Source organism: Miniopterus natalensis, chromosome 8 (genome assembly GCF_054644295.1).
Source record: "Miniopterus natalensis isolate mMinNat1 chromosome 8, mMinNat1.hap1, whole genome shotgun sequence".
NCBI lineage: Eukaryota > Metazoa > Chordata > Mammalia > Chiroptera > Miniopteridae > Miniopterus > Miniopterus natalensis.
Window position 1 is genome coordinate 44074436 of NC_142088.1, and position 22990 is coordinate 44097425.

General features: G+C 41.3%; 1 protein-coding gene and 1 pseudogene across 2 annotated transcripts in view; one reads left to right on the plus strand and one right to left on the minus strand.

Moving 5' to 3' along the window:
• The window catches only part of B3GALT1 (beta-1,3-galactosyltransferase 1), a 448389-nt gene that overhangs the window by 32895 nt on the left and 392504 nt on the right, over nt 1-22990 (minus strand). The window lies entirely within an intron of this gene.
• Nucleotides 1-22990, plus strand: part of LOC107546101 (large ribosomal subunit protein eL15-like) — an 89291-nt pseudogene that overhangs the window by 14658 nt on the left and 51643 nt on the right.

The following is a 22990-nucleotide window of genomic DNA, read 5'->3' on the forward strand; positions in this document are numbered from 1 at the left end:
CTATGTGGATAACAAGAAAAGAGAAAACTTTAGAAACAATGAAAATGAACCGGGCTTTGAGAAATCAAGGCAGAATTCTGTCATTTAAAAAAGAGAGATGTATTTAGTCTCTAAGTATAGCACGCAGAATGGCAAGTGGGTGAGCACCGAATAGAGGTTGAGCAAATGAAAAAGAATGAATAAGTGAACAAATGAGGCCAGAGCTGGTCCTAGGACTGCAAACCTCTGTGCCTACAAGGCCAGGCAAGTAGGGTAACTGAAGGAGCAGACCGGGTGTGAGGCAATAGGGAAGAGTAGGGCTGTGGTGAACTGGGGAGCTCACGTCCCATCTGAAGGGGGCAGCATTGCTCATGTCTAGCTGATGGGTTTTACTGATGCGTAAGGAAAAACTAGCTCAATAATGCCACTACTGCAGACTTCCAAGGGAAGATGGAAAAACAGATTTTTATGTGAAATCTCTTGAATTTATGTTTAGAATTCGATTAAACAAAACAAAATGTTGTGCAGGTCAAACACGGCTAAAGCGAAAGCCTACCTGAGGGTCAGGATTAGCTCATGGGTAGCCAGCTTTGACCTAAGAGCTAGGGCAGCATCTTTAATTTCCAAATGATGAAAAGGGATCCAGAGGGCTGAAGCCTCTTGGGCAAGGATATTCAGCTAATTTGTGGTAGAGCTGGGTTTTTAAGCATGAGCATCTGCCCTTTAAGTCCTCACTTTCACTTGCGAACACTCTCAGACTGGCTGGATCTGATCAGACTAGTTGATCTGATCCTTGGGTCTCAAGTTGTATTTATATAAATCTTTGTAATGAGACGTATAATTTTCTGTTCTCACCATTTGTATTATGGGCAGCTGAGTGACTGAAATATGATGGTTCCTCATATGAAATGATAATGGAATTTCAGGCGTGCGTTTGGGAGAGTGTTTAAGCAGTGTGGCCAGATGTGAAGAATGGCAGTGAGGGCTATGGGCAGAGTCACGAGTAGGAACCACTGGGTCCTTTTGCTGGTTTCTGCTAAAATGCTGCTCTGTTTATATGAGGGTGGTGCTGTGAGATGGTTAAGCGTATGAAATGGCTTTAAACACCGACTCAGTTGCTTACTGTGACTTAAGCTCTTTAGGTCCATGTGTAAAACAGTGATAACAACAGTACCTGACCTGTAGAATTGTACTGAGGTTTAAATAAATCAGTGCATAGAAAGTGCTTAGAATGGCATCTGTATGCGGCAAGCACTCAGTAAATGTTTGCTATTATTTGTAACAGATGCCAACATTTATTGAGTGCCTACTATACACTAATTTACTTACAGTTATTATCTGTAATCATCACTACAATCCTCTTCATTTTATATATTATCTTTATTTTAATAGTGAGAAAATCATGACCTTGGGAGACTGAGTCTCTGTCTAATGTCACCCTGGTATGTAGTGGACCCAGTGTTCGAACCTAGGTCTACACAGCTTGTCCATTTGTTTAACCCACCTCTCCACTGCCTTGTCAGTATTCAACCGAAAATACTGTTCAGATCTTTAAATGGAGAGAAAAATCAACTTTGGTCAAACAACAAATACTTGTCAAGTCAAATACCAAAGCAAAGACGTCCCAAAGCAAACAATGGAAAACACTGCACGCTCGATAGTCTTCTGCTTTATGTGGAAACATATTGTTCTGGGATGGGAGAGTGCCGCAGGACTAAGAATGAGGCAGGCGAGCACGTGGTCCATCTTCAGCCTGCACAAGACCTCATTCCTACCCTTTAAAAGGCTATGGTGCTTAATAAATTATTTGCTTAATATTGATCAATCCATTCCCATGGAGGTAGCTTTTAGAATTGCATCGTACTGAATGTTGACACTGGGAAAATAAAATCAGGACTATTTTACTCTAGCACATTAAAAAAAAAAAGTTCTTCCTTTTATAGAATTTTTTATACAAAGAAAGAGTAGAATAAAATATAAGCATTTATTAAAGTATATGAAGCATTAATATGAAGCATCTTATGTAAAACTGGTGAATGAAGGAAAGGAAGCAAAGAATGAAGGAAACAGGCAGTTATCGACTGCCAACGTGAGTCAGGCCCTACGCCAGGTGCTGTTACATACATATTACACATATTAGCACTTATTGAATGAAAACTAACCAAACCAGGGCCAAATATGTGTGGAAAATGTATGCAAATGTATATATAGCCAACTTAATTCTCCATGGGCAGATATTTCAGTCTAAACCTCTCAAATATTACTTAGACATAACTCCTTACTTTGACCACTCATTTTATTTAATTTTTTGACATAAAATATTTTTTTAAAATTAACCAAGCAAGGGCAGAGTGTCTTTCAACCAAAATATTTAATTCATCATCGCTCAGAAAATATAAACTAGGAAACATATAGATACAAAATCTCCTTGCTCTAGGACGAACACAACATTATCCTAAGAGATAATGATACCTATTCTCGTCAATAATATAAATGGCAGGAATATATTATACAAGAGAAGAAGAAAAACATAAGCCACTACTGTCAGTCTGATTCTAAAGTAGAAGGTCAGTATTTAAGTTAGAAGCATCACAACTTTCCAGAATATAAAATGCATCCACATTCAAATGTTGGTTTTAGAATACAAAACAGTATTTCAAAGTCAAATAGAAATGAATTTGTTCACTATCCACTCTTTTGGATAATTGCCACTATTGCTATTTTTTCTTAGGCAAATAGTTGAAAATTGACTATATAAATTGTCGTGTTTTTCTGGGAAAACAGCCTAGATTCAAAATGTGTCACCCACATTTTTATCGAAGTTACAACTTTACCAGGCCTACAAATTATAGCTCTTCTAGAACATTACCCTGTTCCATCTCATTAATATCTTCTCTTCTTTATAGTTTCATGGGGAAGAAAGGAATTTTGCCAGTGCCACTTATCCCTAAGGAATCAATTCATTTTGTGTTTCTCCAGACCAGAGTTAGCTATAAAGTGTTTTACTGACAGAATAGGACCAATAAGGTAGTAATAATATTTAAACCTGTGATTTAGTCTTCCTAGTTTTGCAATAACCCTCTTTGTGCCAACAAAGAAACTGCACTGTGATCTCAAATGTCAGCACCTGGCCGCGTTTGACCCAGTTTGTGTGTGGTCCGCTGCAACCAGAGATTTGAATAAAGGTGAGCAGAACAAAATGGAAAGCACCATTGAGCTGCCTATTTATTAATTTATCAAGATAAATTGTGTGATTCATTAGCAAACCAGGTTGAAGGAATAGTTTCTCTAATTAATGAATTCGGGAAAGAACTGAGTGCTTTCACTCTCTTAAGTGTCAATAATAATCATCGTAACTTTCTATTTCTCCTTGTCACAGGTCAGGTCCCGGGAGCATGTTCTCAGGAGCAACACCCGTGCTGAGGGAAGGAAGAAGGGGCAGGAGAGGTTGAAAGGTGATGTAGTCACAGCAGAGGCCTGAGCCCACCCCCGAGGGAGCTCTGGCGCTGGGCGGGCCTGCAGAGGTGCAGCGTGTGCTAGAGCTGGCTCACACGGGCTTGGGCAGAGGCCCCTGAGCATCCCTTCCCCACTTCACAGTGACATGTAGATACCTTGAATCGAGAGGCATGTGTGTCGGGTATTTATACTACAGTGACTGGCAAATTCTAGAAATCAGAGCTTCTGTCACTCCCTCTTCCAAGTCCTCAACCTCTGGAGAACTGGTTTACCAGCAAACCCCCAGGTAAGAAAGATCGATTTGCACTTCTCTCTGCCTAAATCCATGTGATAAGTACTTGACTGCAGGCAGTGCTACAGAGAGGGAATGATATACTATACTCCTAGGTCTTGTATTGCTGTAACTTCTCCAGGCAAGGGGCAAGGTGCCCTCTGTTCGACACAGAGTATTCTTTGAATCCCAGGATTTCTAGTCCTGCTGTGTTGTCAGTGATCTTGATTGTTGCTTTTCTGAAAGAAGCAACTGAGCTCCTACGGAAACGAAGCCATCCTGGTAAGATACAACTGGGTGATATGACCACCAAAGCCCAAGTGACAGAGTTATCAAAGGAGTAAGTACTGACAATGACTGAACATCATCTTGGATAAAATACTTAAAAAAAGCCACCTGAAATAATTTTAAAAAGCAATGCCATTTCTTCATATATAAACATGGTTGTTCATAACAATAAGGTAGAATGATAATAGCTGTAACTTGTCTTTGTTTAATGAACTCATAAAATACTTCTGGAGCCAGATTAGAAAGTAAACCATAGGTGGGAGATGATTTTAAATATGTTAGTGAAGGCACACAAAGAATTCGGGTTAAAATCATTTCAGTTTAAAAAAAAGGTAATTCCTAAGAAGATGAACTAAGCCAATTTCTGTTTGCAAATATCAATATCTTTAGGAAACTCAGAGAGGTGATGTCAGAGAGTTCACCATTTACTGGGACAGCAGAAACTTTTAGGGGGACCATTCTGAACAAGGCTGTACATCTCTCAAAGTTCTCCGGAGTCCCTTACTCCATAGCAAACGAAAACAAGTGACCACCCAAGATTTGACAGAGAGATTATACAGAAACTCTTCTCAGCTGTGCCCCATACATCCTACACCCACATCTTGGCAGTGCAGCAGATGCAAGGCCACCACTCAGGCATCCAATTTAGGGAAAAAAAACAATGGACACCAAAGGGAGGGGAACTTAACATTTTAGTATATGGGGCTAGAATTAGGAAACTCAGCAAGAAAAGTGTAGGTGATTCTGAAATTCAATGATTAAAAAATGACTCAGTATTGACTATATCTATCCTATCACCTATCACATTTCTGTAACAGGCATTAAAGCAGATAGGAAGTGAGGTTTCCAACAAATGTTCTTTCATGACTTAATTCTTGGGTGCAAACTCTTGCTCATACATCACAGCTTAGCACAGCGCCTTGCACATGGTCTCTCAATATCTTGTTCTTAGATAAACTGCTGAAACATAGTGAGGGCCACATTTGGATTCTATAATCAGCTTCTTAATTCCCCTCCTAAAATATACATTGTTTCATTCAACAAAACTATGCTGAATATTTTCTATAGTGTGGTATTTTACTAGGACCTGGAAATACAGGGGAACTTATGTCCTTCTTGAGACAGATAAAAGTCAGATAAGTACAGTAATGGAGATGCTAAAGCACAGAGGAGAGAGCCCGAACTGTGTGTCTATGTATGTTTGTACGTAATCAAATGCATTATTCTCTTGAATGAAGTGTTCAGAATATTGATAATTAAGAGCAATAGCTTCTCTTGTACTGGCTGTAAAATATGAATGTGGCTAATGTTTCTGTTAATCAAAGGGGATGTTGTGAGGATGAAGAAATGTAGCCTGGAGTCCTAAAAATAATCTTGCTTATTTTTCCTGATTTTAAGCTGAATACATCTGAGCTAGTCTTTCAGCAGTTCAACAATATTTTTATTTTCCTTTTAAGTACAATTCACCTACTAGGTCCTAGGGTCTTAAAGAAGAATGAAGAAAATCGAAATTGCTTTCAAAAACTGGCTAAGCAAGAAATTCCAAATATCTGAAATGCTATGGGCCTTTTAAAAATTTAATATAACTTTATGATACTTTTCAGGAATAAAAATGTTCTAATTTATGTCTACTTATAAAATTTTAGCCTGCATAAATGAGTTGTTTCACAAATTATTTTGGTAGAAAGTAAATTTACCTTTTATCAAGCAAACATGAAACAATGAAATAGATCCTTGTGTGTGTCAAACTTTTTTACCTACAACTTTAGTTCTTTGTCTTTACAGATGGCAGAAACTGGTTCTGAAAATTAAGACCATTCCAAGGCATAGGTACAGAGGAATTTTGCAAAGCTTGCATATTGACTGAGTCAACTACTGCCTTGCTGCATTTTTCAGGTCATGCTCACCTTGTCTTGAATAAGGTCATGCTCACCTTGTTATAGTAATAATGCCATGTAAGCTCAAGGAACTTGATTTTGATTTTGACATAGACTGTCTCCAACTAGTCAGCTCCAATGAAAATTGAGCATGACTCATTTGTGGGCAGTTGCTTTGCTTTTCCCCTCCTTTTTCTATAGGCATTTTATTCTAGATCAGTCTTTTCAGAAACAGATATGGCATCTGTCGCTAGAGAGAATGGGTGACCGAATAGGCCAGTGCCTGTACAAATGTTTTACCACCATTAAAAAACAGCAAAACAAAACCGACAACCTAAAGCGCACACCCTACGGATGACTCAAGCAGCAAGAGCATCTCTTCCAGGGCAGCGTCTGGACCTGGCTTGTGCCTGGAAAATGATCCTCCTGCTGACGCAGGTGGTACCCAGGTACACTTGGAGCCGGTGTCACCAGCCATACTGACCAGGGACAGGAATGATGGGGAACCTGCTGCAGCTTCTGCGGGGAGTGGAGGTCAGGAGGCAGGACTTACAGAGAGGTCCTCTCCACTCCTACTGGATCATACTGAATGGGGATTTCTGTATTCAGGGACCAACGAGGCTTGCTGAAGTTGTAACATGTCAAGTAAGAGACCCATTATGGGAGGAGTGCATCTCTTTCTCTGAAACATAAAGCTCTTCTCTCACCCTAGGTTTTTATTGATGGGCACTTAGATGTAAAAAGAAAATGCACATCTGTTATTTCCAAACTGGGCACATTTTCCTTAGTGAAGCTTCCAAAGGAATGGGGAGTTAAACCTGCCACTGTGAAAACGTTACCCATGCCTTGGCTAAATTGTGAGAGAAATCAGTTTAGAGATGTCATGAGTGAGCAGTGAAATGGTTTGAACTTGCGTTAAAAACACAAGTCCTTGTTGTTTGGAAAACCAAGATAACTGAAGCCTGTAAGACTAATGATTCCATAGAGGGACTAAACCTGGACATCAGACACTCAATAAATAGGTTCCTAAGAGAAGGCTTACAATTTTCACTGCAACTATGGTATATGAATGTGATTTATACCTGATATTCTAGTACTTTGATTAATGCTATATATATATATATATATTTTTTTTTTTTCCTTTTCAAATTCACTTTCTCACTAAGGGTCCTGGGATCCATTTACATCTCACTCCCTTGACAGCAAGGTCGCCTGGCCTGGCTCTCCTTCTCTGTTGCCTTGAACTTCTCTGATGTCTAGGCGGCCCGCTCTGGCACTGACAACAGGGTGGTGAGCTACATCTCACGCTTTCTTATTGTGTTCTTATTTTTGCATAATTTCTTCCCAGGAGGAAGTTGTACATTTTTACCAGGCAGATATAAAAAAAAAAACCCACCCTATTTTTCTCCCAAGACAGTTATCTGACCAGCTGCCTTCAAGTCTGTGTTATTCCCTTTGTGTGGGGCAGGAAGTGGAACCTACTAAACTTAGCAAGCTTAGCTGCATGTTACTTCGACTTCAGGCAGTGAACTAGGACATGCTCTGTAGAGCACAGATGACTGGAATGATTACGTTTAGAGCTGAAAGTTACAGTGGCCTCCCACTCTCCGGGGGGCTACGTTCCAAGACCCCGAGTGGGTGCTTGAAACCGCGGGTGGTACTGAACCCTACGTATATAGCAGCGCCTCAAATAACATCGTTTGCTCAGTGTTGTTTCATTATAACGTTGATGAGATGACATAAGAACTTAACTCTTGCTTGTATCGATTAGATTACAGTAAAACTGGTTTTGCTATACTTCCTTCTGCTTAAAGTTGGAGAACCCACTGATGACATTAAGGGAAGAGTTACTGTTCTATGTTTTCTCCTATACATACACATCTGTGCTAACGTTTAATTTATAAATTAGGCATAGTAAGGGATTAACAATAATAACTACTAATCAAATAGAATAAGAGTAACAATGTTGTAATAAAAGTTACGTAAATGGCTTTGAGGTCAGCCAGTATTAAGTGAAATAACGGTTACTTGAACACGAGCGTTGTGATACCACCACAGGCATGCGATAACTGAGACAGGGGCTAAGCCCCTGATGGGCAGGCAGGTTATGCAGCAGGCACAGGCTGGGCAGAGGGTGATTCACGCCCCGGGGGGGGGGGGGGGGCCTGGACGGCACGAGATTTTGTCACGCTACACAGAACGGCGCTCAATTTAAAACCTAGGAATTATTTCTGAAACTTCCTATTTAATGTTTTTGGACTGCAGTTGACCTCGAGTGACTGAAACATTGGAAAGCAAAACTGCAAACAAGAATAAGACTACTGCACATTAAGAATCACCTGGTTCCACCTGTATGCATTAAATTTGATGCAATAGTAGCCCTAAAGATTTGGTACCTGAAGCAGCCCATCTGTTCCCTCTATTAAAAGCTTTTTGAGCTGGCTCCCAAAAACCAATCCGTTCATTTTTCTCCTTCAGTAAAAAGTAAAAGAAATTTTGAGAAAAGTTACAAATCAGGGCAACTATGTATGTACTCCTTGTAATACATTTGTCCCTGGGAGAAAATGGTAATAAATACAAAGGACCTGTGAGTTACACCCCCATTAAAGTAAAATACAACTTTTTCATGGGGCTAAATGCACAGTTAGAACTGCTCAGGACTCCAAGGGATTGAGATACATAGGATGGAAGGAGCGTGTAGATGGGTCACTAAGAGTGCACTTCATTAAAAAAAAAAAAGGATTCCTGGGGGAAATTCTGGATAAATGGACTGAATGTTCTTTCATATCTGAGGCCTTTGCCTAGGAAGCTAATGAAGCCAAGTACTCAGAGCAAAACCGTCTGCTAAAGGTCCTGGAGATGGGTGAGCTGCCCACCCCGCCTGGGGGAGGCCCTGCCAGGGGCACAGGCACTAGCCAGCCCATCCTCCCCTCTTCCCTCCCTGGAGCATGTAGATACCTAAAATCATGCAGAAGAAAACATGTATTTTCCAAAATCGATAAAGCTGAGCACACTGTGAAATCTCAAGGATGACAGAAAACACCACATGTACCAACACTATACCACCACCAGCACAGCAACAGTTTTTATTTTTATAAAGCAATTATCAACTTATGTATAAATGATTACAGTAGTTGAGATCCAAGATTCTTGAAAAATCTGATGTTGCAATCAAAACATAATTGAGTTATTTTGGAATAGAAAGCCTGTTTGCTCTTCAAAACACATAAATATCTAAAAATTAAACGATGACCCATTTAGAAGAGTATTACTTCCCTGTGACTTTTAAAGGGTTTACTTTAGGTGAATTTCCCTGCTTGATGTAAAATTTCTATAGTCCAATAACGATATTTCTGAACCTGTGGGGTATGTGTGTGTGTGTGTGTGTCTGTGTGTACGTCTTTCTCTATGTGTTGGGGGTGGGTGGACATGGTCAGCAGTGATGAATTAATTTCTTCAAGTGATGTGATCCACAAATCCATCTAAGATGCACACCAATCATTATTTGCAGCCTAAATAAATGTCTTGTACATATAGGTATTATTTTTTTCAAATGTGTATATATGCTCTTGTGATAAGAAAAATGTGAAATCATTTCAAAGTGCTATGGACTTCATTGTAGATTTTTGTTATTACTGTTTTTCAGCCCACAGCTTATAAAAACACAGCAATCACCTATGGAGCCAACCACAACATTTTAGATGTTAAGAAGTTCTCCTTCCTGAATTAAGTGCATTGTGGTAATGTATTTCAAGACTTACTGATAAAATAGTTATAATAGGGACTTACTGGAGATATACACTATAATGGGAGATATGCTAGACATAATGGGATTTTCAATTATGAATAAGTCTCATTATAAGAATCATTAAACCATTTAGTTATATTAAATATAAATATTTAGTCTTAGCCCCAAAATAAAGCACTCAGAAAACAATTACCGTCCATTACCTCCGGGGATAGGAGTGGAACAGTGTGAACAGGCAGTGCAAAGGCACTCATTTCTACTCTCTATACTTCTATATTGTTTGGATTGTTTACAACAAACATACATTCAAATATTACTTTTGTATTTAAAAAGATTAAAATGAAAACGAGCCCGGTGAGGTGCTGGCTCCTAGGCGCCTCTCTCACGTCCGTTCTCTCCCATGAGGCTTGTATTAGGAGACTGAGAATCACTTCTCATTCCTTGCAACTTTGAAGGCTGCTGTCACCTTGACGCTCATGCTCACCACATGCTGAAGCCCCCTGCGGGGCACTGCGCCCCACGCTTCACATGAAGCTGAGCTCACAGGGAGGATGACAGTGCAAGCTGCCACGTCAACATGTCCATGGGTTGGTGGCTACAGGACTACAGTAAATTCACACGCAACTGTGTCTTGCAGTTCAGCTGCTCGTGGGTGCAGAGGGAAAAATGATTCTTGCCATCAAATGTGCTGGGATGCTCCGAGGAGCATTTATGAAATACCAGGAGAAGATGACAGCTGACTGATCCATGGTGTCCTCTTCCCACAGAAACTCCACGAGAGCTGGCATTTGGTGTTAGGGATGCGCAGGGATCATCTGATATTTAATGTGTTTAGACTCAAAGAGCTGTAGCAAATCCTGCGCAAACTCACTAATATGTTAACTAATATAAAATACTTTAAATTCTGCCCCCAAATAATGCTGCCATGCTGAGTTACCCCAGGTTAAGTATTGCCATGTTGTATTATGGCATGACATTCAGGTAGCTCATTGTGGCAAATAACAACATCAGTGTCCTTTAGGGAGATTTCATGGAGAGCAGATGCACTGTTATTTTCCTTCTTAAGAAACGTGGTCCAATTTTAGTAACGCGTATGTGAGGTGGATAAAACTTCACAAATACAAGACTCCAGATTGTATTTCATGCATAAACTAGGCCTCAGCATAGTCTGAGGAAAAAGAGTTATTTAAATAGAAGGTTCACATTTTCTCTTCTGTCCCCCACATCTACAATGACTCTCCTTATGCAAAGGGTGGACGAGCAGGGTGGGGCGACTTCCCTAATTGACTCTGTTTTGTTTAATTTAGGACCAATATACACTGACTGGCTGTATTTTCACTATTACCCTTAAGGGTCTAATTAGAGCCTCAGGCATCCATCTTTGCAGTACAGTATTAAAAACTATATATTTATATATATTATACACTATATATATATGAAAGCTACATACAGGGTAGGGCAAAAGTAGGTTTACAGTTGTTCATATGGAAAATAATACAATAATAAATAATAATACAAGAATAAACCCTGTGTTTTGAGTACTCACAACTGCAAATCTAGTTTTGTCCTACCCCATCATCTGCATGTAATGTACCCCTATCTTCACTGCAGCATTATTTTATTTTATTTATTTATTTTTAAAAATATATCTTTATTGATTTCAGAGAGGAAGCGAGAGGGAGAAAAACATCAATGATGAGAGAGTCATTGATCGGCTGCCTCCTGCACGCCCCCGACTAGGGATTGAGCCCGCAACCTGGGCATGTGCCCTGACCGGGAATCGAACCCCGATCGCCTGGATCCTAGGTTGACGCTCAAGCGCTGAGCCACGCCCAGCCGGGCACTGCAGCATTATTTACTGCACTTATTTACAACCTGTTCCATCTATGGATGAATGTATAAAGCATATGGGTATATACTATTTAGCCATAAAAAGAATGAAATCTTGCTATTTGTGATAACGTGGATAAACCTTGAGGGTATTATGCTAAGTGAAATAAGTCAGACAGAGAAAGATAAATATCATATGATTTGACTTACAAGTGGAATCTAAAAGACAAAACAAATAAAAAACACACAACAAAACTCATAGATACAGAGAACAGAGTGGTGGTTGCCTAATGGGAGGTGGTTTGGGGCATGTGTAAAATGGATGAAGGGGGTCCAGAAGTACAAACTTCCAGTTATAAAATAAAAGTCATGAGGAGTACTGTATACCATGGCGACTACAGAGAATAATATCATAGTGTGCATTTGCTAGTTGCTGAGAGATAAATCTTAAGAGTTCTAATCAAGAGGAAAAAACAGTTTTTGTAACTTTGAACGGTGATGTATGGTAAATAGGCTTATTGTGGCTATTGTTTTGCAGTGTATACAAATATCAAATCATTATGGTGTACACCTGAAACTAATAAAATGTTATATGTCAATTATACCTCAATTAAAAAAAATAAATCAGGTTTAATGATTTGGTTTGAAAAAACTGTTCAAACTTTCTCTTTACATTTGCTGGACTATAATGTTTATCAATAGTTAATAAATTAAGAAAAAACTTCCCAATATGTTGTGCTAATTTTTCTTGATTTCTGAAAGTGATGGTCTGTTTTTGAAAATTGATTTTGATACATTTTATGAACAGCTACACAAATGGTTGAATACAGGCTTATTTTAATCTGATAATATATGTTCCATTCAGAGAAAAAAATCATTATAGAAATAAGAGACTGTATCAAGCACCATGTTATGAAATGGTATCTATGGCAACATAAATGAAATTGCTTTCACTGAAGTCATAAGCTTGGAAAGCACTTTGAAATATTACTTCACACAGGAATGCCTCTGAATAGATAAAAACTCATTTGGCATTAAAAGTATTTATTGAAGGCTTACTACATATGGGTCAGATATTTACTAAATACTGGGAATGACTAAATCATGTGTCATATTTTTAAGAAGCCAACAGCTAATAAGGCATCAGAAGTATAGACGCTCCGTAGCTCGGTGTTAAAATAACGGCAAAGTTAAGGTGATGTGAAAAAATTGCCAAAATTATCCCTCATCAACTTAGCTCAGTAGATAAAAACCTTTATTTTTACTAATTACTGGTTAGAGTCTAGTGCAATTCATTATGTTCATTTATGTTTAACCTTGATCTTAGAGGAAAAGATAAAATATCTGACTACCATTTCCTTATCAAATTTGTCATATGTTTTAAAATCTGAAAATTATTATACCAAAACAAGAATATTTTAATTGTTGAATTTACTTATACACCATCTCTTCAAACAAAGAATTCAGGGGCTTTATAAAGAAGAAGATATAATGATAAGGCAAATAAAAAAGAAATGAAAAAATAGACCCAAGTTATAAACAAACAATAAGGTAAGTTAAACTATGAGTTATTTTTATTAATACCTGGAGTCCTTGTTTATATTTGCATTTGAGCTTCCTGGCAGCCAGTCAGTGCAAAAATGAGAAACCTGACAAGTTGCATCATATTTTTTAAACATGAAGAAAATAAACGTGGAGAGCAAGTTATATTTTACATTAAATTATGGAATAACTTTTACATGGAGAGTGGAGATTAAGTTATATAATGGCCACTACCCAAATGTTGAAGCATAATTCATGCAACCAAATATTAAATCAAGTCCAATCAAAGCCAAAGACAAATATTAAAGTACAATTTAGTGAAGGCAATTCCAGAAGAAAGCAGATCATTCTGATATAAACGCGTGGCCCCGAGACATGAATACATGGACAGATAAACTGCCCTCCATTTTACCTTTTATCACTCATCTGGTATTAGAAATATCTGCATCCCTGACAACTCAAGGTTAACTCTCTGGAAAAATCCTTGCAGAGCTGGTTTTCTATAATGCTAATTGAGGGTGATGGATGGTCTATAAACTTTGAAATTTAAATCAACCAGTGGTGGGATTGTCAGTTTACCATGAAAGATACGAAAAACAAACCAGGGTGATCTCTGCTTGTACAGAATGTGGGGATACCCCAGGTTAGCACAGATACGAGCTAATGGAATCAGGATTTTCCTCAGATACCACACTGGATTGATTCTAAGATGTGAATATATAGCCCCCAAAGTACCATAGAGCAGAGAAAAAAATGGTTTTATGGGGGAGTTATTTTTAAGACAGATATAAAATAACCGATTATTTTAGTTAAATCATGCAAATAAAAGGGCAATTCTGCCAAAGATGCAATGATGACTCTAACCAGGACAAAAAGAAAGCAACCCAAATGCAAAACGAGAGCTGTTCAGAAGTTTGTTTTTCTTTTCTTTTTCTAATTAAAATATTCAATAGGGAGCAGCAGTGTCATGGTCCCAGAATATTCTTCCCCATTGGTTTCTGTTCTGGGGCAATATAGTATCAAGTTTCCATCTTTCCTTGTAATTTGGATCTTTTTAAATAGTAGTTTAATTCTCTTAACCACATATCTGCTACATAGGTTCCTGGGAAAACAGAAATTATAGTTTGCTAATAGAATTTTAATCTAAATAATCAAAAGGCAAGTTGAATTTGATAGTGGACACCTGTCTGCGGTCGTGGGACTCACGGAGGCTACCTAGCAACAGGATTACCTCTCCTCCTTCACTCATTTATTTTTCCTCATGCAGAACCCTCTCTTCGCAACCAGAAAGCAAGTGAGCACTGGAGGCTCTGAAATTTGTTTTACATCAATCCATTTATAATTTCAAAGGCGGAAAGGGAAAGCTCTTTCTTTTTTATCTTGATACTGGTAACTGGAGCTGTGTCACTGTTTACTTCCATTTTCCATGGAAGCAGTGAGATTAAAGCAAAGGGAGGAATGGCTTAGTCTTTGATGATTTTGACTTTGTGGAATTTCGTGACCAGGATGAAAGGCAATAGTTTATCATGTTAGTGCATTCCCACCTAAACTTTTTAGATGGGGGGAAATAAAAAGGATTTGTTTGACAAATAGTTGTGTGAGGAAAACAGTGACAGTGAAGTTGACCTGTCTGTTACAACAAAGGGGCTTTACTAAGTGCCTTATGGATACATTTCAAGGTTGAAGGAAATAACTGAGACACAGCAAAGCCTCTTGGTTTTTTTGATCTATTGGCTCACCTAAAGAAGTTTCAAAATCTTACACTATCAGTTAAATTGGGTGCCTGGTAGCCTGGCCGGGCATGGCTCAGCGGTTGAGCCATGGAGATCCTGGTTCAATCCAGGAGATCCTGGTTCGATTCCCGGTCAGGGCACATGTCTGGGCTGTGGGCTCAATCCAGAGTCGGGGGTGTGCAGGAGGCAGCCGATCAATGACTCTCTCATCATTGATGTTTCTATCTCTCTCTCTCTTCCTCTCTCTGAAATCAATAAAGATATATTTAAAAAAAAAAAGAAAAAATTGGGTGCCTGGTAAATGAGGGAATTATCAATATAGGCTTTTGTTTTATTAAATGCTCTACTTAATGCTATGTAAAGTACAACAAAGGAAGAGGCATTCCTACTATGGTTTTCTACTTAAGGATGAGTCAACAGAAAGAATTGTATTTTTTACTGTATGAACAAGGGCAGCATGTTCCAGAATATGTGTTTCTTTATTAAAAAAACATCAAACTTGACCAGACTTATTTGAATAAGACATATATTCATTAGGCTCACAGTAAGGTTTTAGTTTATTCAGTGATACTAAAGCTGAAAAATAATTGAGTCAGGCTAGTGTTAAACACAGAGGAACAAATTTATGCTTCAAGAAACATTAGAAGTATTTCTAGTTAAAGACAGAATTCCAAGATATGAGAAAAACTCAGAGGACCGGGGCTTTAAGCAGCAAAAAGTGCATAATATGCTCGTGAGGCTCTTTCTTCCTCCTAAAATATCTGGTGGTGGAGAATCTTTAAAATTCCCCCCTTCGGAAAATCTCACTTGAAAAATGGTCTGGTTTGGAAGTAAAATGTGAATGAGCTGAGAGGTAAGGTCTCAGGTGTGATTTCTTCATCTATCCCCTGCGGGGAGGGAATGAAGGGACTAAGTTTAAAAGGAAAGGAGTTCAGGGAGTTTAGAGATTGTGTGTAGCCTGTGAAATCCTAACATTTGAAAAAAAATATGAACGAATATCCATCATTCAAATTCTTACTAAGTATTTTGGTCTATATACCATGTGGGTCAAACATCAGGTTGGGAGCTGAATTTTCCATTTCTAAAAATAAAAAATGGCCCTGGCCAGTGTTGCTCAGTTGGTTGAGCACCTATCGTCCCGTGCACTGAAAGGTTGCCGGTTCGATTTCAATTTTTGGTCAGGACACTTGCCCAAGTTACAGGCTTGATTCCCGGTAGGGAGCCTGATGGAGACAGCCGATGGATGTTTCACTCTCACTTCAATGTTCCTCTCTCTCTCAAAAAAAAAAAAAAAAAAAAAAAAATCAATAAAAAAGTCTTAAAAAAAAATGATGAAAGAGGTCTTATCCTCAGAATCTTCAAAACAGTGACCATTTGTTTTATTTATACTTGGGAAATTTTACTTATCATTTATTTTAGTTTTACAGTTTGTCTTTCCCCTACATGTCATTGCTCTTCTCTGCAGGAGACAAGGTTAGTTCCTATCTGTTAGGTTTGGACAAAAATTTAATGTTCCTGAGGGCTCACCTCTCCCTTGCTTGAGAATGTAACTTTAGATGAACTCAAATAACAACCCGTTCCTTACACTGGGTAACTCTCCACTTCTGCTCAGAAAAAACCTTCAAGGGCCATAAAGTTCCGTCCCTACACCCTATAAAGAGACTTCTGGCTTATTTCACTTCGCATAATATTCTCCAGGTCCACCCATGCTGCCCCAAAGGGTAAGAGATCTTTCTTCACAGCTGCGTAGTATTCCATGGTGTAAAGAAGGCGGGGGGGTGTGGGTGGGGAGAGATTAACCAGATAATTTATATGCATATATGCATAACCCATGGACACAGACAATAGTGTGGTGAAGGCCTGGGGTATGGGGTAGGTGCGGGGTAAAGGGGTCAATGGGGAAAAAAGGGGGCATCTATAATACTTTCAACAATAAAGACAAATTAAAAAAAAATAAAATACACAAAAAAAGAGAGATTTCCTCCCAACCACTCGGTACTGATGCCATTTGGAGCTCAGCCCATCTGTAGTCAGATGCCCTAATAAAATTGCCTTTACCATCTCATCTGGCCTCGTGTGTTCCTCCTCAGCAAGCCTAACATTCGGCATCGAAACCAGGGAGGGTTCAGTGAGGACCGGTAGCCGTAGTCCAGGGCACGGGCCATCCCAAGCTTGCAGCTTGGAGAGCGGTAGGCAGTGGAAGCTCATCCTGGGCTTACCCCCAAATCCTGTTTGGGACCCCAGCCTGGGTAGTGCAGCCCCCCTTCGCCAACCCTCCAGAGCCAGCTGTGGAGTACACCGGATCGGGGATCTCTCCGTTACTGACTTCCACGCTCCACACTGGCAGATCATTTTCTGGCGAGTGACCCTCCTCCACCACTCAGGTCCTCTGATTCTCTCTTCTCTTCAGTCTCAAAAGACCTACTGCTAGGCCAGAAGACTCCTTGGCCTCCAGGCCTGGGGACACCCAGTCTAGAGGAACCCTCTCTTCTCTCGGGGTGATTCGTTTACCGGCAGGGACGCTTGCCCTAAACGGTCACCCCTTGTGGGGGATTAGTCACTCACCCTCTCAATTCCCCCTTACCTCACTCCTTCCTCTCACCATGGGCAACACTTTTCTGCCCCCCGCCCCAAGACCACGCTTCTTGGCTGCCTCCTTAAAAACCTCAAGCAGCTTGGCGTCACAGGGGATCAGGCCCAGGCGCCTTATATGCTATTACAACACTGCTTGGTCCCAACACAAATTAGATAATGGGTCCCAGTGGCCAGAAAGTGGCACTTTCAATTTTAACACTCTCAGGGATCAATTTTAGCACTCTCAGGGACCTTGACGATTTCTGTCACCATAATAGAAAGTGGTCAGAAGTCCCCTACGTCCAGGCCTTTACTCTCCACTCTTGGCCTTTCCTCTGCCAGTCCTGTTCCACCTATCAAACTCTCCTCCTCCACCCTGAGCAGCCTCCCCAAACCCACCTTGGGGGTAGTGACTCTAAATCATCTTTTGACCTGGCAAACTGCAGACCTCCTCTACCCCACGTGCCTCCCCCGGCTGCCCCAGCCCACGATCCCCCGGATGAGGCCCAGGCAGCCCTCCCTCTCTCCGCTTCTGAGGACGCAAGTCCCAAACCCACCTTCTCTCCCCCTAAAACCCACTCTAAATTCTCCCAGAACCCCCCTTCAAAAATTTTAACTTCTGCCCCGGCACCGGTCCTCCCTTTACCAGAGGTTGCAGGGCCCCGGGGCATAGTTCGGGTTCACGTTCCTTTCCCCATGTCGGACCTACCTCAGATTGAGAAACGCCAAGGTCCTTTTCTTCCGACCCCACAAGATACATTAAGGAGTCTGAATACCTCACCCAGTCCTATGACCTCACTTGGCATGACATTTATATTATTCTAACATCCACCCTGTGCCCCAAGGAGAAAGGGAGGGTCTGGGTGGCTGCCCAGGCCCATGCTGATGAATTGCTTGGCCAGGACAATGGCAAACCTGTAGGACAGACAGCTGTTCTCTGGGAGGGCCCCAGGGAGCTCTCAGGCAAACGGCCCTGGCCGTACAAATCGGGCACACATGGTTACACGCCTCCCGGCAGGGCTCCGAAGGGCAGCCTGTAAAGCCTTCAATTATGACAAACTTAAGGAAACCAGCCAGGGCCCAGATGGAAACCTCGCCTTGTTCTTCTCCCATTTAAGGGAGACTCTCCAAATATTCACCTCTCTTGATCCCGCCACTCAGGAGAGTCTTTGATTATTGAATATGCATTTTATATCCCTGTCTGTACCTGACATCAGGCACAAATTACAGAAACTGGAGGAGGGCCCTCACACCCTACAAAAGGATCTCCTAAATATTGCCTTCAAGGCCTTTAATAACTGGGACGAGAGGCCTGAGAAGAGAAAAAAAGGTAAGATCAGGCTAAATATCAAAGGCTAGCAGCGGCCGTCCTGGGTTCCAAAGGAGATGAGCAGCAGCAACCACGGAGTAAGGGAGACAGGGCACCCCAGCCCCTGCTCTAAAGGCGATAACGAGGGCCACTGGGCAAAGGCCTGTCCTAACCCTCTTCCAGGCCTCTGTCCTCGCTGTGGCAAAAAGGGCCACTGGAAAGTTGACTGCAACCAGCCCCCTCAAGGGGAGGCCTCACCCCTTCCCTCTGGACAGCGGGAGCAGTTGGATCTCACCCTGCCTTGCCTCCTAGGCCTGGCCACAGAAGACTGAGGGTGCCCGGGCCCCAGTCCCCCACACTGATCACTCCATAGTAGCCCTGGGGAATTCTAACCGTCGAAAGTAAGCCAATCTCTCTTCTTACTGACATGGGGGCCACTTACTCGGCTTTACCCGAATTTACAGGTTCCTCTGGTCCCTCTCAGATCTCTATTGTGGGGGTTGAGGGCCTTGTCTCCCGGCCCCTAGCAACACCTCCTCTTAACTGTCCCCTCCTCGGGACCCCCTTTAGCCTCTCCTTCCTCATTCTCCCCAACTGTCCTCCCCCAATCCTAAAAAGAGCCTCCTTTACAATTTCTCCCCATACCTCCAACTCTGACCCTTCCCTCACCCTACTTCTTTCTAGTCCTGAGTCAAATACTCTTCCGCTCTCCGCAACACTAGTCACACCCAAAACCTAGGACACAACAACCCCATCTGTAGCTCAACACCAGCAACCTGTCTGGATAGAACTAAGAGACCACTTCTCATACCCATGTCAACAACAATACCCCCTTTCTATAATCAATTAACTTCTCTCCCAGAATCTTTTACGCCCCACTAATTCTCTCGTCAACACTCCTATCCTTCCAGTTAAAAAACCCGACGGCTCCTAGTCCAAGATCTCCGCATCATAAACCAGGCTGTCTTACCAATCACCCAGTAGTTCCCAACCCTTCCTTATACTATTCTCTCACTCATCCCATCTATTACTACTCACTTTACAGTCCTAGAGTTAAAAGACACTTTCTTCACTATCCTTTACACCCTGACTCTCAAAATCTCTTCACCTTCACAAGGACCAATCCTACTACTCAACAACTCACTTGGATGGTCCTTCCTCAGGGCTTTAGAGATAGCCCTCACTTCTTCGGCCAAGCTCTCGTGGCTGACCTCTCCCATCTTCATTTACAACCCAGCACCCTTCTCCAGTACGTAGATGACCTCCTCTTTTGCAGTCCCTCCCTTGAGCCCTCTTAACAACATACTGCAATCCTTTTAAACTTCCTAGCAGAAAAAGGATACCAGATCTCTCCTAAGAAAGCCCAAGGATCTACTCCCCAGGTCACTTACCTAGGACTAGCCCTATCTCTCCGACACCAGGCTATTACACTACACAGAAAGGAACTCATAGCCTCCCTTTCCCCTCCCTCCTCCAAACAGGACCTTTTATCCTTCTTAGGACTTGTAGGTTACTTCCACACGTGGATCCCTATCTTCATCATCCTGGCTAAATCCCTCTACCAGGTCACACGAGGACCCCTAACAGAACCTTTAGATCCAACCATTAATATCAAGCCACACTTCCAAAAACTCCAACAGGCTCCCTCCCTACCCAATCTCTCTAAACCATTTAAGCTGTACACAGATGAATGGGAGGGCATGGCTGTGGGCCTTCTAGGACAAAATCAGGGTCCAGAAATATGTAGTAGCATATTTCTCAAAACAGCTAGATACCACAGTACGGGGTTGGCCAGCCTGTCTAAGGGCACTCGCAGCGGCTGCTCTTGTAATGCAGGAAAGCAAGAAACTTACTTTGGGGCAGCTGACCACTATTTTCTCCTCACACAATCTCTCTGATATTCTGTTGCATAAAGCTACCCAAGTTTTACCCCTGTCCAGGTTACAAACTTTCCATATAGCGTTCATCACCTCTCCACATGTCACCCTAGCAAAACACCAAATGCTCAACCCAGCTGCTCTCTCACCCCTCCCAGACAAGGAAACGCCTCATTCATGCAGTGAAATTCTAGATCACAAAGTACCCCACTTTCCACACATCACAGACCAACCACTACCAGATGCCCACCATACTTGGTTTATGGATGGGGGCTCCTACTCACACCAAGGGAAAAAGGTAGCAGCTTATGCTGTAGTATCACTGACAGAAGTCATTGAGGCAGAGCCCCTCCTTACAGGGACTATTTCTCAATTAATTAAGATAATTAATTGTTCTCACCCGTGCTCTAACCTTAGCTACTAACCAAATGGCTACTATCTACATAGATTCTAAATATGCATTCCACATCTTACACTCACATGCTCCCACTTGGGAAGGAAGGGGATTTCTAACAACAAAAGGCTCTCCTATTACTAATGCCTCCTTAATTCTCAAACTCTTACAAGCAGCAAGCCTTCCTAGAGCTGCGGCTGTTATACACTGTAAAGGACATCAGAATAGAAATAGCCCCATAATACTGGGCAACAACAGGGCAGACCATGTTGAGCCCCAGTGGAGTGTTAGTCTAAATTGAACACTCAGCCTTGGGGAAATAGTCCTTCAGAAAAATGTGCTAAAAATCTCAGTTGGGACCAACTCACTGGGTAAAATTAGATTTCACAAAGGGTGGGTTGAACGTTCTCAGGAGATGTGCAAAAGAGTGGTGGGAAACCCGAATTCAAGGGAGCAAGAATGGGAACTTGAGTGTGCCTTCAAGAAGATAGCAGTGAAAGGGCTGATTTCTTCTGGAGCTTTTATTCTACCAGGGGATAGTCTGATGAAGTATATAGACAAAAAGAAGTCCATGACTCTTTCATAACTCTCTTTAGTTATTGCTAACCCCCAGGGAAGTCTGAACCACTTGTCCATTCTTGCATGGTGGTGGTTGTGAGGGAAATAAGAAATAAAGCAGAGGGGAAGTGGGCCTGTCCCACATTCACTCTTCCATTTGCATTTGTGCAGATTTGGCAATATTATCCCAACGGGCCTGTATCTATAATTTCTGCATGGTAACCACTGGGCACAGAGGGACTGTTGATCCATGGTGGAGTGGGGAGCTGTAGGAAGAGCAAGAAATGTAGAGCAGCAGTGGAGGGGATGGAAAACTCTGAATGGATCTACAACATCCTTCCCCAATATATATGAGGGAAGTTTCCTTTTGTGATGGGGTAATAATAACAACATGTATTATTACCCAATAATAAATATAATAGTTTGCTTTGAAAAGATGCTTTCAATATAATGGATATTAATGTAATCATCACCATCATCATTATCATATTGTAATCTATAATTATTGAGAACTTTATGCTAGGCACTGTGCCAAAGGCTTCATTTATATTCTTTTATTTAATCCTTAAAATAATCCTGTGAAGTGGATATTATGGCCATTTTGCTGAGAAAACCAAGGCCATACCAGTGTTATGGTGCTACTGACAGAACCAGGATTAAAAACTCATGTCAGTCTGGCCCTCAGGCCTATGCTTCTAAAATTCTCTACATCCCTGTATATATTAGGGGGTCATGACCATCAGGAGAAATGCGTAATACAACAAAAACCACAAAGACTGCAGGAAGAACTAGAAGTGATCCAATGACCTGTCTTCTGATGTGTCATAAGAATTGAATAAGTTACATGACATGTGAGTTAATGGCTGGCACCAATTTAAAAAATGTCAGGAACGCTTTAGCTTGAAAGAAATACAGAGGTGTTACAGAATAAGGATAATCTGTGTCAGAAGAGCCTGGTGCCATTTCAAGTCATCTGTACACTTAGATTCTGGCCCCTCTGCATGGGAGGACATATACACAAGAATATAATATGAGCTGGTCTGGGTAGGAGGCAGTCATGAAGTATCATTAATTTTCCTGAAATGATTTCCTCAAATCTATTCTGCTGGTTCTCCCTTCCTCTCCCCTGATTGTTATCTTGGGTTTATCCCAAAGATTTTCTATTTCATCCCATAGATTCAACTCACCCCATAGATTCAACTTTGGGGCAATAGAAGTGTTTCATTTTCCGGTTATTGAAAAGTCAAGTGTCATCTAAATCAAAGCTTCAATCTCTCATCCAATTTAAAGAAACTATTTCCCAGCTCAGACCTGGAAGGCAGTCAGGCAGGAGTGGAGGCAACGTCTTTTGCTTCATTTTATTGTTCAACGACTTTCTTCTCTTCTGAACCCCACTCACTGTGCTGCCCCTGGCTCAGCCAGGGTCAGGGAAGAGGGGAGGAGTGAGAGAAGGAAGCAAGGTCTCACCTGAATGGGGCTACTGTAATCTGACATCAGTATTTGTAACGGCAGATGCCCAAATGCTGGCTCTTTGGCTCCTGGGGCAGGTTCATG